The sequence below is a fragment of the Catharus ustulatus genome, assembly GCF_009819885.2.
Source record: "Catharus ustulatus isolate bCatUst1 chromosome Z unlocalized genomic scaffold, bCatUst1.pri.v2 scaffold_29_arrow_ctg1, whole genome shotgun sequence".
In the NCBI taxonomy this organism is placed as follows: Eukaryota; Metazoa; Chordata; class Aves; order Passeriformes; family Turdidae; genus Catharus; species Catharus ustulatus.
Genome location: NW_024879446.1, coordinates 1,713,368 through 1,732,289, shown reverse-complemented (window position 1 = coordinate 1,732,289; position 18,922 = coordinate 1,713,368). Strand labels below are relative to the sequence as shown.

General features: G+C 40.9%; 1 long non-coding RNA gene across 1 annotated transcript; it reads right to left on the bottom strand.

Moving 5' to 3' along the window:
• Positions 1 to 1,850: 1,850 nt before the first annotated feature.
• Positions 1,851 to 18,920, bottom strand: LOC117011227. Its single transcript, XR_004420908.1, has 5 exons — positions 18,807 to 18,920; positions 8,312 to 8,432; positions 6,652 to 6,731; positions 5,445 to 5,839; positions 1,851 to 1,873 (listed from the first exon to the last, which is right to left on the bottom strand). It is a non-coding gene; the product is annotated as an uncharacterized LOC117011227 (long non-coding RNA).
• Positions 18,921 to 18,922: the final 2 nt, after the last annotated feature.

Below are 18,922 nucleotides of genomic sequence, written 5' to 3'. Positions count from 1 at the left end.
TTTGGGGGTGATCATGTGCTGGTCACTTGTCTGGCAAGCTCCTCCTCGGAGGGTGCCTGCCACATCGGATTGCTTCCCCCCTGAGGTCAAGTGGAGACAAGCTTCTCTGTGCTGCCATGGCAGCTTACAGTGGGTTTTAGTGATGAGTGCATTGCTGTTTGCTTCCAAACTGCAGTTGCAGGAAAAAAAGGGGAAATTACTGGAACCAAAATGATCTTTAGAAAGCCTAGTTGAAATGAAAGGGTGATTACAGCCTAGCCCTAGACTTTAAAGATAAAGGTTCTGGTGGATTGGAGACAGCAGATTGCAGAACAAAAGTGCAAAAAAGGGAAGGGAAGCAAGGTGCCAAATAAATGCAAATATAATAAAGAGCAAAAGCAAAAATAGTAACCAAAAGAGGACTGACAAAGGATTAAGTAAAACCATATGAAAGAGATGTGATATAAGTATAGCATTTGATTTGTGTAGTTTTTCAAACACATCCATCCTGCATTTCAAGACAGACAATATTTTTTAACCATTTCTTATTATTTTACAGCAGAAGCACTCTGGGCCTAATTTTCGGCCTGATCCCTGGTTGCAGTCTTGGTATGATATATAATAACTGTGTGACATGAGACAGAAACAGGACAATTGAAAAGTGCTAACTGGATTTTTTTAATGTGACTTTGGGTACAAAATAGGCTTTCAAATATGTAAATAAAAATGATGACAACTTTAGAAATAAAATGGAATTATCTAGAATTTGAAAACATAGATAAAAAGGACATTCAGTATTGGAATTAATAATTTTTTTCTATCTGGAAAGAGTCTTTCTTCACTTTACAGTAGTGTTCAGGAACTACCAGGTGGAAAAAAAAACACTTGCTGGGATCTTGGGACACCTACTTAAATTCAGCATCTTGAGTCTAATAACAGACACATACTTCATTGGGAAAACCACTACAGCATCCTGATGACAGTGCATTTTCTTCTCCAAAACCACGTTTTGTCTGTAACATTCCAATATTCAGTAATCATAATTCCCAGGGAGGGCATAAACAATTTCTAGTTTATGCAACCAGTTGTGTGCCTTGCAGCCATTTGGCAAAAATAGCACACCATCACTGACATAATCAATCAGATGTGCTTTACCACATTTGTTTGTACTGTTGAGTATCAAGCTATCATGGCCTTTATTTAATAGCTGGTATTCAGCTTGCAGTAACAGGAACCACTCTCTATAAGGTCCAAACTTTGATTGCCTATAAGTCATAGTAACCCTAGATTTTATATGTTGTAAATATATATATGTGTGTGTGTATAAGTATAAAGACTAATACGTGTTTTAGTTTGAAGGACAGGTGTCTGCTAAGAAGGGTAAGAGCCTTTCTTTGAAATGGAGAATGTAAACTCCCCTCCTTCTAATTTATTATAATTTTGAAATCAAGGGACTTTTAGGGAAAGATATGGGAATTAGGAATAACAGTTCTTTACTAGGGAAATTAAAAGAGAAATACAGTACTACAAAGAAACAAACCCTAAGCCCTGACAAAGTCAGAGTACAACCTGACACCCTGTCAGGCAGGATGTTGGTGGCAGTCTGATTAAGTGGTGACTGTAGTCCTTCTGTAGTGACAGATGTGGTTCAGCTGAAGCAGTTGTCCTGTAGAAGGTGCAGTTTCCTTCTGGAGGTTCCGTGGTAATGTGGAGAAATCTAGTTTCCCTCTGGAGTCCAGTGGAGAAAGGGCTACCTTAATGTCCTAAAACTTCTGTTTTATCTTGGTAAGAAATGTCGGGCCCTTTCTCCTGGCTGGAGCAACTTTCAATGGGGTGAAGCAATTTTATCAGTCACACACTGGGACTCAATGGGCCATTAGCAGAAGATACCTCTCTGAAAAAAGCATAGGTTGTGAAAAGATAAAGAACAATGCTCCGCCTGGCTTCAGTGGATGGCATATTAGCAGAATATCTCCCATGCTAATAGGATCACCGCCCCCACCCTCAACAAATGGTGATAGAATAGATACCTTTTATTTATATATGCATCCTATATTGTAACCCTAGACATTATGTTATATATAATTATATTATCAGCATTATTTCTAGTATTATTATTACTATACACACAGTATTGCTGCAAAGAATTTGCCTCCCCATCAGTACAGCACCCATGAATTTCAAACTCATTTCTGAATTCTGATTACTGGTGCAGATAAGGAAAACAAACCCAGTAGCACTTTCAATTAAATAACTACTCAAACATGCACCTACTCAAAACATGACAAACACAAAATTTTAATAATTCTTTTTTGTAATCCCCTGTTTTGTATCTCAGTTAAAAGTATGGCTCTAAGGGTACTTCTTAGTTAAAATAGCTCCTTTTATTTTTAAGACCGTGTAATGTAAATTAACAAGACTAGCATAGAAATCAGCAGAACAGATTATCACCATTGCAGACAATAAGAAGACCTTTTTCCTTTCACCATTTTGTAATATCATCTCTTAAAAATAATTTTTCATTCCATTACAAGTGAACTTATAGTGCTTTGGAAAACATAGCCCAAAATATCTGATTGCACTAAGCTCTGACAACCTGCCACTTCAAATTCTTGAAGCTTGCTAATAAAGTTTTGTTTCTGGGAAAACGTTTGCTGTTCTGCAGCAGTAATTGTGGGGTTTCAGGCTGATACATTACAGTAATTTCACGAATACAAGCCGCAGCAATTTGACCAAAATTTTGGTGGGAACCCGGAAGTGCGGCCAATATTCGGGGGCGGCTAATCTATGAACAATATTCTAAAAGCTGCCAACACGGAAGTGAGAGCCCGCGGCAGCCCCAAGCCAAGCTGGAGCCCGGCCGGCCCCGGTCGAGGTGGGAAAGCCTGGCAGAGGCGGGGCCAGCAGTGCGGGGGGCGGGCGGCTGAGCCCGGGCCAGCAGGGCGGGGGAGCCCAGCAGGAGCGGGGCTAGCAGCGCAGGGGAGCATGGCAGAAGCAGGAAGCCTGGCGGGTAGGGCTGCCTGGCGGTGGGGGAAGCCCAGCAGAATCGGGACCAGCAGCATGAGGGAGCCGGGCGGTGCGGGAGCCTGCAGTGCCAGCCGGGGTGAGCAAACGCGGCGGCGGTGCAGACGGGAGGGGGTGGCCAGCGAGCCCGGCAGGGCGAGCAAACGCGGCAGCGGGGCGGCCGGCGAGCCCGGCAGCGGCAGTGGCAGCACCGCCAGTAGGGCAAGCAAATGCGGTGCGGGGCAGTGCTGACGGCAGAAGGGGGCCAGCGAGCCCGGCAGCGGCAGCAGCACCACCCAGCCAGCCCCGCCGAGCCGTAGCGCCAAGCTGGGCCACCCGACCCCGTCGGCAACCATGAGCGGGCCGAGCCTGCCTGGCCCCGCCCCGAGCCAGTAAATCCCGCTATGCCACGATCCTGTTACTAATTGGCAAATTTGTGAAAGCTGCGCACGGATTCTCACTAGGAACGAAAGTGCAGCTAATATCCGGGGTGCAGCTTATTTATTGACAAAGACAGCAACATTGTCGACGCACCGAAAGTGCGGCTTATACTCCGTGCGGCTTGTATTCGTGAAACTACTGTACTCAGAAAGGAGAAAGAATGTATATAAACCACATGTAAGCTTATGTCAACCATACCAAAGCCCAGTTCAGATCCAATAGAGTAATTTTCACTTGCGTGATGACAATGGATGAACCTCAGCTATCTTTTAGAATCATTTAAGTTGGAAAAGACCCTTAAAATTATTGAGTCCAACTTGACAAATTTGGAAGTAACTTACAGTAATTTCGTGACTATAAGGCGCAGCCTTTTGATTAAAATTTTGGCCCGAACCCGGCAGTGCGCCTTATAGCCCGGAGCACCTTATATATGGACAAATTTTGGAAATTTGCCAACCCAGAAGTGTGAGCCGCGAGCTGTGGGAGGAGCCGGCAGGGCTGCGACAGCCAGGTGGAGGCGCAGCCGTGGGGCTGTGGCTGCCGGGTGGAGGTGGGCCCTTGGTGCTGCAGCTGCTGGGTGGAGGCAGGCCTGCGGTGCCGCAGCAGCCGGGTGGAGGTGGGGCCAATGTGCCGCGGCAGCCCGGTGGAGGCGGGCCCACGGGGTCGTGGTGCAGCAGCAGACAGGTGGAGGCGGGCCCACGGGGCTGCGGCAGCCGAGTGGAGGTGAGCCCGTGGTGCCGTGGCAGCCAGTTGGAGGCGGGGCCACAGCCAGCAACTGCACAGGGGAAGCTGGCGGTGGATCCTCGCTGCAAAAAAACCCTGCGCCTTATAGTCTGGTGTGCCTTATTTATGGGCAAAAGTTCGGAAATTTGCCGACACCCAGAAGCACACCTTACAATCTGGTGTGCCTTATAGTCGTGAAATTACTGTAAGTTTTTTCTGCTCCATTACCAACCAGGGAATGTTTGCATGAGAGACAGATGTGATAACCTCTACTCTGCAGAAACACCCCTTGAGTACTTGCTCATGTACCCTGGAGAAGCGATTAAAGTCAGCACAGTCATTGCATACAATTGTATACAACTAATTTTTCCTGTTCAAATACCAGACCCTGTGTGTGTGAGAATTGTATATTAATGTATTTATTTGAAGTTTCAGAATTAACCTCTATAAGTTTCAAATAATTGCCTAATCTAATGAAGTTTTGATTAAGAATATTAAGATAGTGTTGCCAAAGTTACATTTAGATCCCATGATAAGTAAAAAAACTCATTCACATAAATTAAGAACCTTATTTGAAGTTGGATCTGATTCATCCAAGTGACATTTAGAACAGTTGGTGCAAAATGTCCAAGACAAAGGGTTTTCTTTGACTCACAAGAAGATGCAGGGCTTCTCTTGCAGGTTTTAGTACCTTATGAGAATATAAAGTTAAATTTTGTGGTTCATTATGTCCTCTTGATTGTGATGACATTTTCATATGGAAGCAAAGGAGACAGATTTGGTGGCATTAGTGCAAAATTCCTGAGGTGCAGCTGCTACAAAGCCTCTGAGCTTGATGTGTTGAGTAGTTTAACATTAAAGGGAATTTAGACAAGAGAAAAATGAGGCAAATTGGTGCATAAACTGGCAGTTAAGAATTTATTTGGTTTAAGGGGTTTTTTTCAATCCATTCTGTTTTTCAGAAAACTAAACGCAAAACAATTAATAATCCCCTCTTAGGCGAATTCATCCTCAAAGCAGAAAAGTGAATATACTGAGAGCCTCATAAAACTAAATGCAGTGTAAATCCATCACACACCTCTTGTGTGAATCAAGCAGAGGAAAAGCATCACTCGACTGGGTCACAGACTCTGGAGCACCATGAACTACCTGGCACCAAATGCTGCCCTGCCAGCTGCATTGGAAATCATCAGAGATCCCTCATGTGTTTAGCTCACAGTTTAAGTATAACATCCTCTAGCGTTTAAAAGGGTGGAGCATTTAAATCCTCCTCAGGGGTTTAGTGCTTTCTTACTTACTTTTTCAAAGGATAATTGTGGTTTGAGATTACTTCTTTTGCATTTTGAATTCAGCTTAAACACTTCAGGGGATGTTCTTCCAATTTAACACAACTGGTGTGTATTAGCAGCTACATTTTCTGAGAAAGCTGGAAGTCTGAAAGACTAGAAATGCCTGCCAGGCTAGAAAAGCGAAAGTAGGAAATACTGCTGCATTCCTTCCAATGTAAGTTCAGTAGCCTGAAGTGCAGTTATGTACTCCTGGTTACCGGCTATCATTGCTTTGCTTTATCTCAGAGATTTGAAGCTCATGGACATAGGGTTGCAAACAAAATGTGGAGATGCTGTCTGGAACTCTGAGGCATTGCCAGATGTGTCTGTGCTTAGCTCTCCTCTGCTGTTGTTCACGTTGGTACCTAAGGGGAGAAAAATCAATAAGGCAATTATATTTACAGCTATGCATTTCCAGTAACAAAATCACTGGGTTCTTGGGGCCAGTAGATCAGGTACAAAGACTTCTGTGTGTGTCGGGACTCAACAGGTCAATGTTAATATATAACTTCATTTATTGTCTATAGGGGTTTGTTTATTTCATTGTGTCTTTTTTAAAATTATGTACTATACTCATATCGCTCTGAAAACTAGGCTATCACCTTTGCTTTCTCCCACATAAAAGCAGAAATGTCTAATTATTTTTACACTTCAGCATTTGAAAGATGCAGAAGCTGATGTGGTGCCTTTGAGATCCATAAGCAGAAAAGATAAACAGAATGAGAACACTTGCACAGTAGTTTTTTGTGTATTCACCATGCTGTCTCAGGAATGACTGCAGCCACTCCAGGTACTATAATGAATTAAAGTACACAGAACAACCAAAATTCATGGAAACCATTTAGAGGCAAAGGAAACTCTTTAGGTAGTTTCTCCACATCAAAGAAGTGAAGGCTGTTGTGTAGAAAATACCACTTCATCCCCAATGCTGCAATGAACAAATCTAGAAGAGGAAATAATGTCAGTGTGAACACCACCCCTGTGTTGGTTTTTAGCTCCAGGTGCTGCACTGGCAGCCGATTTTGGGCTGAAACTCCTCTGTGCTTGCGGTGCAGTTCAAAGGGCTCTGGATGAAAGCAGGAGTATGGCTTCCGAATACACTCTAAAACAGACATTCTTGTCTCATGGAGAAGTCTAGGTGATTAAAAAAAAGGTATTTAAGAGGAAAAGTTCTTACTTTGAAAGACATTTCTTAGTGTTTTTACTTCTACAGCAACAGGATTCTTTTACACTTCAGTCTTTGTTCTCTGGAAAAAACTATGAACAGAATATTATTACTGTTAAATTACATTAATTAGATATTACTAGATATTTATAACCACTGTTACAGTAAAGCAGAGATATCTGTAGATAAAACTGTGTTAAGCATTTATTTGTATTTAAAATTTGTAATATTTACATTTAATTATTTCTGAGGTGTAGTCTTCTATGGAATGAAATTCTTGTGGAGTCATTTTTCAAATTAGGACAAGAATTTTCCAAGCTACCAGAGTTTAAGGAGTTTTATTCTTCTACTTCAGAAAAGGAGGAGAAAAAAAGTGGGTTTTTTAGTGTCTAAAACTAAAAACTGCTTTTGCCTATAAAGTTTCTGTGCTTTACCTCACCTGAGTTTCTGATGAAAGATCTGTCTTTTTTATTCCATTCACTATTAAATTCAATGTCCAGGCTTGAATGTGAGCTAGACTGCAGATTGTAACTAGGCTTCTTTCAATTACAATACATATAACCCTTAGCAGCAGTATATATTTTTACAACCAAACTGGTGAAGTTGTGGCACTTCGCATATCTCAGTATTTTTTCCATGGAGTAATATGTTAAAAAAAAAAACGGATCATGAAGGAAGAAAAACTTAACACTTCTTCAGTGTTACTGATCAGGAAATTTCAGAGATAACATGTAAATCAGAGTAAATTTAAAAGTAGGTTATTTTGTTATTCAGTATCTGATGGTTACAAATCAGCTATTAGGTCTATGAGATTATATAAATATCTATACATATACAAATTCAATTTATCATTATTTCTTTTTTTTCAGAAAGAAACTTTTTATGTTACTGTAAGAATCCTCATTTATTTTTCCAGCAATTTTTTGCAATACCCTAGCCAGCCTGTCTGCCAGTTACCCCTTATATGTTTGCACAACACAGTAAATTCTACATGCTTGCTAATGGCAAAATGTCTTTCAACATGAAATGTAACTTTTAATTTTGGAAAAAAAGAGAAAAAAACATATATACTATGAACTGTATTTTGAGTATTTGAGTATTTTTTGTTATTTCATTATCACCTTTTTATACATTTTACATTAAATGGTAGCAGATTTAACCTAAAAATCATCTTCTACACCCTTTTCAGACTTTTAGTATGTATTCAGAGGACCTAAATATAGGGAGTTTTGAACTGATAATGATCCATCCAACACTATCTACAGACAGGATGGAGCATAGTTACTGAAATGTCATACTGGCAGATTTCAGTTGTGCTTTCTTCTAATGTGTCAAAATCATAATTTCTGTTCCATATTAGAACCTGAGTGGATAAATGGTTGCAAATGTACTTACGGGGCCTAATGTTAGTTTAAAAATCATGTCTTTCTTTCACAACCCCACTTGAAAATTCAGGAGAATTAAATTTATTTTTCAGGATCTCCAGTAAACTTCCTGCCGCGGAGTTACTTCCTCAGCCTCTGCTGTAATATCCAACAGCTCAAACCTGAAAGGTGTTACTGGCATCATTGATTATTGAAAATATGAACCTGTGAGTAAACACTGGTAACACCTTAGCAGCTGTTAGTATTTAAACATGCCAATTAACTTGTCATTAGGACAAATTACTTACTGAGCTCTGAAATGTTGTATCTTGCCTATTCCAGATCCAGTGCAGTCATTTTAAAGCAAGTCAGGTATTTCCACTGTTTTGCTGTCATTTTTCTGCATAGAGGGGATAATCTGATAAGTACCTTAAAAAAAGAAGAACAAAATAAAAGGGTGTTCTTTCTTCTCACTCAGGCAATTTTATACCCACCAACCACTCTCTCTGCTCTCTTTCTCCTTGTTTTATTTGTCGTCAGGTTGCTCTGGGGTTTCTTGCCTTAGTAGTTTTGCCTCCACCCCAGCCCCAGGTGGAGGGGTAATTGCTGCTGTGGAACTGTGATTCTCATTTCAATATATCTGAGAAAAAATGTCAGCTAGCAGGAGCTGTTCAGCTGCTTCTTCATTTCTGAGACAAAACCCTGAAATATGGGTGCAAAATCAGGATGGGGCATATATGAAATAAACATGCATAAACTTCTGTCTTGCAGATAGAAGAGATTCACAGGCTGGTCTGGGTTCTGGGCAGCATATGACCTTACTAAATTCCTGTTCTGACCTACACAACCGAAATTCCACCCAAAACTCAGCAGAAATTCTTTACACTTCTCTGTGTGTTTTAGTTATAATTTACTCTTCAATAAATGCAGAATGTTGTTGTCATTGCTTGGGCAAGGCACATGTCTGTGCTGCTGGAACAAAAACCATCACCTGAGACTTCTGCTGAGTGCTGAAAATTTAATGCTCAGAAAAAACCAGAAACACATCAACATTTTCACTTCTTTCTAAGTAAAGCACTAACTTCTGCAGAGATTTATTAATAAAGAAATATTTCACATAGGCTGTGGAGCAAATGGTAGTGATATTAGGGTTGGTTAACAAAGAGTAAACTAAACAATAGAGGAATAAGAGTGCAAGCAGTGGCTTATTTTGTGTAACTACCTCACTTTGTGTGACAGGTGTCAAGTAATACGTTAGGTTTCTAAACATCAGCGGATCAGGTTCCCAAAGCCCTACCCAAGGCACTACTCCAGGTCCATATCAGTTTGACTAATTTTATTCCATACTGTTGGAAATACAGTTTGCCTGTAAATACCTCAGAGGTGGTTTCGTGGCATTCTGTGAAGAATGAAAACAAGTGCACTCAAAATTTCGTTTTTATAGCATTTTGAAGATTGAGTCATATTCTTGCTCCTACTTATCTCACATGCAGAGCAATCAAGATCTCTAGAAAGAAAATCTGCTGCCTTCCACGGACTAAAATAACTTCCACCTTGTGTGATAATAATAACCAGCATGCACCAGAGGAAGTTGGATTTTAAATATTTCAAAGGAAAGTCAAGCATGAGCCACAGGGTGCCGCTATTCTGCCAAAAATCGAACATTCCCTGCATTTCACTTGACCGGTGAATTTGGGACAAGGGACAAGCTGTGGTGTTGTCTTGGAAGAGCTGAGGGATGGTTTCACATCCCGATGATTCCACGTGAGGAATTGCAGTACGGCTGCTACACCGCAATCAGTGAAATGATTAAAATGAGGAGTGAAATTCGGCATGAACAGAACGACAGAAGGGAGCAAAACACAGAGGCAGAGCCAGACAAGCTCCGAACAAACTCTTCCTTTCCACTCTTACCACCACACAAAATTCTGATCAGATGCTTTAGTCTCTGGTTTAATTAGTGTGTACCGTATATAGACAGGCTCCTAACGTTTTGAAGTTGATTCCCCCAAGATCTTGATGCTCCACCTGTTCTGGTGTTATGCACAGAGTTCTTAATTTAAAATCTGCCTCATTCCTGAGCTGCAAAAGCCTTCTGGCACTTGTCCTTCCGCGTATGGGACAAAGATGAGGCTAGGTAGTAAATGGCTCTTCCCAGCATTGCTGCAAGAAAAACTCCTCTGCACTGAATGCGTAAATCTGTATTGAAAAGGCCTTGGCACAGATTAGCTCTCCTTGGTTAACAGAAGTTATTTATTCAGTTGCTTTATAACCAAAGCTGCAAGTACCTTGTTCGGGAAATTGTAGTATTGCTTCTTGTAGTAACCCCGAAGTCATGAAGTGCTTCCTCATCTTTATACTGATTTTGTAATACCTTGCAGTGACAATTTTCAAGAATAGCAGATTCTCCTGCTTTTTGATACTTGCTGAGGGGAATGTAACTACTTTTCCATAATCTGCTGTAAAAACATAACAAATAGATGATTGTACTACCTCAGCTCACTGCACTACCTAAAATTTTTGGATTTATTAGTTTCTATTGTTTACATTTCTTATCTTAGTTTTCGGCTAAGAACTGGAACCTCCCTCCCCTACCTAAAATAGGAATGGAAACCAGGCCTTAGCACCTCCTCATTGCAATTAGGCTAAAAAAAAATTACATTTCAAGTAACGGTACTATAGGTAGAATGCTGCCATATTTACTTCCAAAAGAACTGATAGGAAGAAGGCATGGAGTGTAAGAGAGTGGGATTAGCTTGGCTAAAATGTACTAGAACCATCCATGTAATATTTGGGATTTAAAACATAAGGGGTGGATAACACTAGAATAAGAATTGAAGCATAAACGGATACAATTATTTCAATCTTGCACTTATTGTGACTTAAATATATAACTGTCTTCTTTATAAACTTCTCACCTGTCTGCACAAACACAAATATCATTCAAAGATTTTATTTGTTTGTGTTCAGTAACACAGTGTTTCTAGTATAATTCCATAAAACTCTGCAAAATTCCCCACGCCTCCAAAACTCTTAGGCAAATGTTAGAGCAGTACTACTAAAAATAAAAAATGTAGCAGTAAAAACCTATTACAGATTCTACGGGTGCACCATTTCAGCCACTGAAAGTAATCAGAGATGCAAAGACAGTGGGAAAAATGTTATACCAGTTATTTAATTGACCAGTTTTTCAGACAATGTTAATTTACAACTGAACAAAATGTCTGTAAGCCTGTTGTCATTTTGTATCCATGCTAGCACAACATGGTTATGATTAAATGTAAGATTAAAGGTACTTAAAACTTTACATGGTTATATGAAAACCCAGCAAATGCAAGGAACGTTTGGCAGCTCATTAGTCTGAAGATCTGCCAATTAAAGTTGCATATTACACCTGCAAAATGTGATTCATTGATGGATTTACACTGTCTGGCTGAAGAATCCTAGGCAGATTTTAATAGAATTAGACCTGTACTGGATATAAACTTTGAATCGTGGTTATTGTTCTGTTCTAACAAGTTGGAAGTCGTTGAACAAACTTAAACACAATTTTTGAGTCTCAATTTTGCCTCCTGACCAGACACCACTTGGCTCAAACCAAAGGGACATCACAGCACCAAAACTGGACTTGCTTGAAAGATAAGGAAAAACTTAGAAAAAGAGACCCCAAATGCTGTATCTCGGTCTTGTCAATTTAATTTTGGTCTTCAGTTAAATAAATTACTATGACAAAATTACTAACACCACACTTAATCAGCAGCAGCATCAATCCAGATTTTTACTTCATTTGTTACTTCATTAATTTGATCAGTAATATTGTATTGACCAAGTACAGTAATTTCACAACTGTATGGTGCACCCTTTTGACTAAAATTTTCCCCCAAACCTGGAAGTGCGCCTTATAGTCCGGTGGGCTTTATCTGATGGACAAAGTTCAGAAATCTGCCTATCCGGAAGTGAGAGCTGTGAGCCGCGGGGGGAGCCGGCAGTGCCGCGGCAGCCGGGTGGAGGTGGGCCCGAGGGCCCATGGCACCGCCCCTGCCGGGAAGAGGTGGGCCTGGGGGCCCGCGGCGCCGCCCCTCCCGGGTCCAGGCAGTGGCAGGGGCCCATGGCTGGTGGGTGAAGGCGGGCCAGGGGGCCCGCGGCACTGCCCCTGCTGCGTCCAGGCGGGCCCGGGGGCCAATAGCTGCCGGGTTGAGGCGGGGCCTCGGCCAGCAACTGCGTGGGGGAGCTGGGGGCGGAGCCTCGCTGCAAAAAAAAAAGTGCGCCTTATAGTCCGGTACGCCTTATCTGATCTACAAAGTTGCGAATTTTGCCAACTCCCGGGGGGTGCCCCTTATAGTCTGGTGCGCATTATGGTCGTGAAATTACTGTACTTACGCACTTTTCTTAGCATCTAACTCTGAATTAAAAATACGTAAAACAGCATGAGCTCAACACTAGTTTCTCAAAATAAAAGTTTTCTACTAGTTAATGGAAGACTGTAGAAAATTGGACTGTATTTCTTCACCTTTTGCCAAAGATTGCACCCCGAGGAATAAGTTTTGCAGCATGGCTGAGGTATTAATAAATTACAGGAATCAGGGTAAGAAAATAATTTTTTTACAAGGAAGCTGTGATGGAGTTCCTTTTCCATGTAGGCCAATTCACCAAATTCTTGTCTACACAGCCCCACTGAAGCCAAAATATGAGTTCTGCATTTTTTTCTAAAACTTTCTGCTTGTACTGTTCAGATAAAAATTCTTTGCACGGTAGTACTAACCAAGACTTACTAACCAAGACTTCACTAATTATTCTTGCCTAGTTAGCTATCTTTTTACCTTATTCAGAACAAGTGTCTGAATGTCTCTCACCAAAAGAAAAAAAAAAACAAAAACAACAACATGCATCATACAATACTGATGCAAAATGTTGAAATGCAACTGCAAAAATATCTTAGCAAGTGTTCTAAAAAATCAGCTTTGAATGTTGAATATCTACTGTATTATTTAGATGCCTGGCCAGCATGCAGTCACATTGCAGATATGCTTCATGAACAAGAATTTCTATTGAAGCTATAGGCTGCCAGACCGCAGGGTCCTTTTCCTTGAATATGAAACAACAGTGGAAGTAGAAGAAAACCACAGAAAATCAGATTAATATATATAGTAAACAGTAAAGGCACTAACTGACTACCTGTTTTGTGTCCTATTATTTTCTGAAATACTGAAAATAGCTGTTTCCAACACAAATAGAAAGTAGCAGAAAGTCTTTCTAATGAGCTGAAGCATTGCAGACAAAAATCTTAAATGTGTAAGTGAATAGTCAATAAACAAATTTATTTATAAATAGTAAATAACATTAAAAATCGTTTAGAGATGTTGTATGACAAGATCCAAGTAGACCAGAGAAGAAACCAGTGAAAGAGAGGGATGAATTTAAGGGTTTGCCCAGTTACCAGCCTGACAAGACACTGTGATGACCTTCCACAGTGACAGAATAAAACAAGATGGCAATGCAGAACCCAGAGGGAGGCAAATGATGCCTTAGTTCTGCAGAACTGAAAACTAAACAAACAGGAGGAAAAAAGAAAATTAGAAGAAGAAGGAAAAAATGTGCTTAACTAGCTACATTATCATTTGGACAGTAGAGATATCCAGAATGAAGAATTTTTAGCTTAAAACCTGTGTTTTTCATCCACTGACAGAGAAACCACTGAGAAAAAAAAGAGGTGAATATTGTGGAATGGTGCCTCCTTCAGCTATTTTCAACCCAGTAAGCCACACACCTGCAAAGAGAGCTGATCAGGAGATAAAGGAGTCATTCAAAAACAATAAATTCTTTCTCTGTTATGCCTCCTGAAAGCTACAGTCTTGTTAAATGTTATTTCTGGATTAAAAATTGACTTTTGGGTAGAATGAACAAAATGGCTGCACGCTGTTTTGGTTTTTTGGGTTTTTTTTCTTAATTGTGGGAACTCCAGAGTAACCTTTCCAGGATAGTGTTGGATCTCCAGTGAAGTACTGAATGAAATACTCTGAAATTAAATCAAGCAGAAAGAACAGACGTGGTGAGTAGGATGATATATATAGCTGCATTGATTAGGAATAAAATGAAGAGTTCTTATTTTATAGCACCTGTGCACAACTTAAAACAGGATTGCTTTAATTGGAAAAGCTGCTGCAATAAAGCTGCCATTCTTTCTGGCTGTTTATTTTATGGAGATCTCAGACCAGTTGATAAATTACGATAAGAGACTTTATGTTGTTGTCCCCATACAACTTTTCTGCTGTGGGATTGTCATTACAGCAACAGCCCAGGCAGGCATTAACCCATCATGTGTCCTTCAGCAGTATCAGGGGCAATTCTGCCCTGCAGGCTGAGGGTAAAAAAAAACATCATTAGAAACGTAGCCCTGAATAGAGTTTGAGATTGGCCCCGCTCAGTGACCCACACAACACACCAAAATTGATTTTTGCTGCTGTCAAACCAAGCTCTTGAGATGTTTAGATGAGGACAATTCATAGCTCAACACGTTTTAGGTAGCACAAGGTTTTATACAGGAAGTCAGGGCTCTCATCTGTGGAAAAAAATATCATAATAACATCATGCTGTGCTAGATCACATTCTTGCCAGAAAAACAACCCAGGTAAAGACTAGCAGCAAATGAAGATGTTTTTTAACAACTTTAGGTTCTTGTTTGAGAAAAGAACAGTAAATCCACGAGGAATTCATTCCCATGCTTTGGAAGAGTTCTCTTCAGGAGACAGGCTCTGTATGAATTTTGAAGGTGCACCCATTTGCCTTTGTTCGTCTTCCATGTCATTGATAAAAGAAAAATTTTATCATAAAAATCACTTGTCACGTACCAAGTCCTAGAAACTTCTGAAGCTGAACCAATATGAGCATTTCGCTGTATCAGGGTCAAATGCACCTTTCAATTTTAACTTTGAAATAATTTTAGAATTGGTTTTAAATCTATACAAACACAACACCACTGCTGTTATAAACTTAGCAAAACACAAAACATTTACAAAAGAATGTCCATGGCATTAAAGGAAATGGGTTGTAACATGGATTATGCTTTTGATCAGTCAATTATTTACTCGGTAGCAAATGGGGAAATAGCAGAAAGAAACATAACATCCCTGAAAAAAAACCCATATGTATAGAATTTTTGTGCCACATGCTGACTTTAGTCAGATAACTAGGTTTAAACAATTGTAATTTCAAATGTAAAGGCACAGCTTTTTAATTTAAAAATTTATTTTAAAATACTTAAAAATGTGGACTTCTAGTGCTCTAACACTTCCTATTAGCTTTTTAGCAAAGGGGCAGAATATCACTTGTGTTTCACTGTAAAGTGATCAATTAGGAGTAACACCAAAAATGAACTTTTGAATGATAGAAACTGTATTTTGCATTGATTTGAAAAGAATGTTAAGATTGTTGTAAGGTATTAGAAGACCCATTATTTTTAGAAACCCATACTATGCAGGAGAAAATAAAACACATTTTTATTAGTTCCTACTTCATTACTTAATACGTCATTGCAAAGTACATTGTTAGCCTGAAAAAGAAATTTGTGTTAATTTGTTTAATTTGTGTTAATTGAAGACCATAGCAGAGTCTCACACTCAGTCTTTTCCCTCATCTTCTACCAAAGTGTAAATGTTTTTTCAAGTGATGAGGCTTGCAGGATGTTACAAGAAGTGGCTTTTTTCGCCTTGAAAGACAAAGCACAGGGAACTTCTAGGAAAAAGGTATGAATGTGTGGGAGCAAAATGAAATTTCTGCTGTTCCCTATGTAATGCCAAACAAATTTTATTTGTTCACGTGTCACTTATGAGCAATCAAAGGCATATTGAGCATGTGATGGTAAAATTTTGGTTAGCAAAGTGACTGCTGAAACCCTCACAAAATTTTCTGTAATTTCACGATTATAAGCTGCACCATTTTGACTAAAATTTTGGTCCAAACCCGAAGTGCGGCTTATAATCAGGTGCGGCTTATATACGGACAAAGAACAAAAAGTTGCTGGTTTAGTTTGGAGGACAGGTGTCTGCTGAGAAAGGCAGGAGCCTCTCTTTGAAATGGAGGATGTAAACCGCCTCCCTCCAAATTATTATAATTTTGAAATCAAGGGGCTTTCAGGCAAAAATATGGGAATTAGGAATAACAGTTCTTTACTAGGGAAATTAAAATAGAAATACAGTACTACAAAGAAACAAACTCCAAACCCTGACAGAGTACAACCTGACACCTTGTCAGGCTGGATGTTGGTAGCAGTCCCATTAAATGGTGGTGGCTACAGTCCTCATACAGTGACAGATGTGATTCAGTTGAAGCACTGCAGAAGGTGCAGTTTCCTTCCGGAGGTCCAGTGGTGATGTGGAGAAATCCAATTTTCCTCTGGAGTCCAGTGGAGGAAGGGGCTATCTTAGTGTCCCAAAACCTCTGTTTTTATCTAGGTAAGAAATGTTGGGCCCTTCCCCCTTGCTGGAGCAACTTCCAATGGGATGAAGTAATTTTTCCAGTCACACAGTGGGACTCAATGGCCATTATCAGAAAATGACTCGCTGAAGGAAGGATGGGTTGTGAAAAGATAAAGAACAATGCCCCGCCTGGCTTCAATGGATGGTCCATTAGCAGAATATCTGCCACTGAGATAAGGATCACTGCCCCCACCCTCAACACATGGTGATAGAATAGAAACCTTTTATCACACTCTGTACTGTAATGTGTGGCTTATAATCAGGTGCGGCTTATATATGGACAAAGAACGAAAAGTTGCCGACATCCGGAAGTGCGGCTTACACTCAGTGCGGCTTGTAATCGTGAAATTACTGTACATGCCCAGAATTGTACACATTATTTTACTGCTCTGTTATTTTTCAACTATATAATCTCAGACATGAAGAGAGTAGAGCATTTGCTGGCACCATCTACCCCAGTAGCTTTAATTTGTTTGAAAATAAGTATTTTTCCTAGATCCCATAAAAACTTCCATCTCCCTCAAATACTCTCCACTGAGCTGAAATTCATGGAAAGTAAATTTTACTATTGAAAAAGCTGCAAAACAACTCTGCCCTAGCACTCAGAGCAAACATACCACAAATTATTTTCTGTACCGCATGCAAAAGAGTGGCCTTTTTAAAGGGAAGAGAAAGAATAGCACATATTTCTGGTGGGTTCTTGCTTAGCCTGGCAATGGTCCAATAGAAAATGTGAGATACAAAAATAAATTCAAAATGCTGCCTAAATCTATATTACACAATGTCTAAATTATGCGTCACCATGTTTAATGCTCAGATGATCCCTGGGCTGGCAGACAGTGAAAAGTTCATGGGCAGGCATTCCCCTCCCTTCTGCAGGTCGTTTAGACAAATAAAAATGCTCCTCCACTGGCATTCATAATTTAAGGAACACATTATGAGGGTTTTTAATGCATATTCCTCAAGGTGCTTTTCCTCAGGCTAAAATCTCTAAAAGCTGCTCTTTTTACAGCAGGAAGTTTCTCTCATATTGCAATCAAATTCTCTAATACGTTTTTCTGGTGTTCCTCCACTCCTTATTGAAGCTACTGAATATGTGATGCTGTGATTATTTTTTCAATTTGTCACCTTTTCTGTACTCAAGTTACTTGAGCGTTAAGAATTTCATTTTTCACTGGTACAAAATTATTCCTTCCCCCAGGCAGCCTGTTCCAGTGCTTGATAATCCTTTCAGTGAAGAGTTTTTTAAACCTAATATCCTAAAGTTTCCCCTGGCCCAGCCTGAGGCTGTTCCCTCTCCTCCTGTCCCAGTTACCTGGAGCAGAGCCCGGCTGTCCCTGCCTGTCAGGGAGTTGTGCAGAGCCAGAAGGGCCCCCCTGAGCCTCCTTTTCTCCAGGCTGAGCCTCTGTCCCAACTCCCTCAGCCCCTCCTGGGGCTCCAGACCCTTCCCCAGCCCCTTTCCCTTCTCTGGACATGCTCCAGCCCCTCAATGTCCTCCTTGGAGTGAGGTGCTCAAGACTGACCCCAGGATTTGAGGTGTGCAATGGCTTTAAGCTGAAAAAGAGTCGATTTAACCCAGTTATTAGGAGCAAATCTTTCTCTGGGAGGGTGGGCAGGCCCTGGCATGTTACAGGAGGATGGAGAAGATTTTGAGACTGCTGCCCACTTTCTGGTACAAAACAGTGGGCATGGAGTGAGGGAAGTGGGGGAGCTGCCAGCCAGGATTGTGCTCTGGTGGCAGAACTAGAGCAGTGCTGGTGCTGGCCACGGGGAACCTGGTGGCTGTTGAGCCAACCATGGGTTATTGCTGCCAACACACTGAGGAGAAGCAAGATGTGGCTGGAAAAGTGTCTTTCTGGGACAAACGTCCTTGTTCTAGGACACAACATATAAAAGGCGGCATCAGCACGGAAGAGGGCATGAAGTGATGGCTGAACGTTGATTTGTAGAAGGGATGAGACCATGGAAGAGCCTCGAAGCCCCCAGGACATCTCATCATGTCGACTGATTCCCTCTTTCCCTTTCCTCCCTCCCTTTTTCCTGTCTTTAATTCTCCTTCTTTTTCTCCCCTACCTTTCACCCCTACCCCTTTTATCCAAATCCCACTTCCATGCACTCATAGCAGCAGCTCAGGCGCTAACACACCGCATTTCCATGGCGAGCCTGCAACTCACTAACAAAACCTTCTGATATTATCATTACAATTATTGCTATTACATTACCATTGTTGCTATTACATTACTATTAATTGCTATTACTATTACTATTATTAGTATTACTATTACTATCAGCATTTTACTTTCTCCTGCGGACCTCGACCACCCCTTACCCCCGGGGAGCGCTTCCCGAGCCTGTGTCGCTTCCTTCCCGTGGCGGTGTCACGTCACAGCCGGTGCTGCCCGGCCCGGCCCCGCCCGCGGACCGCGCGTTCCGGCGGAGCTCCCG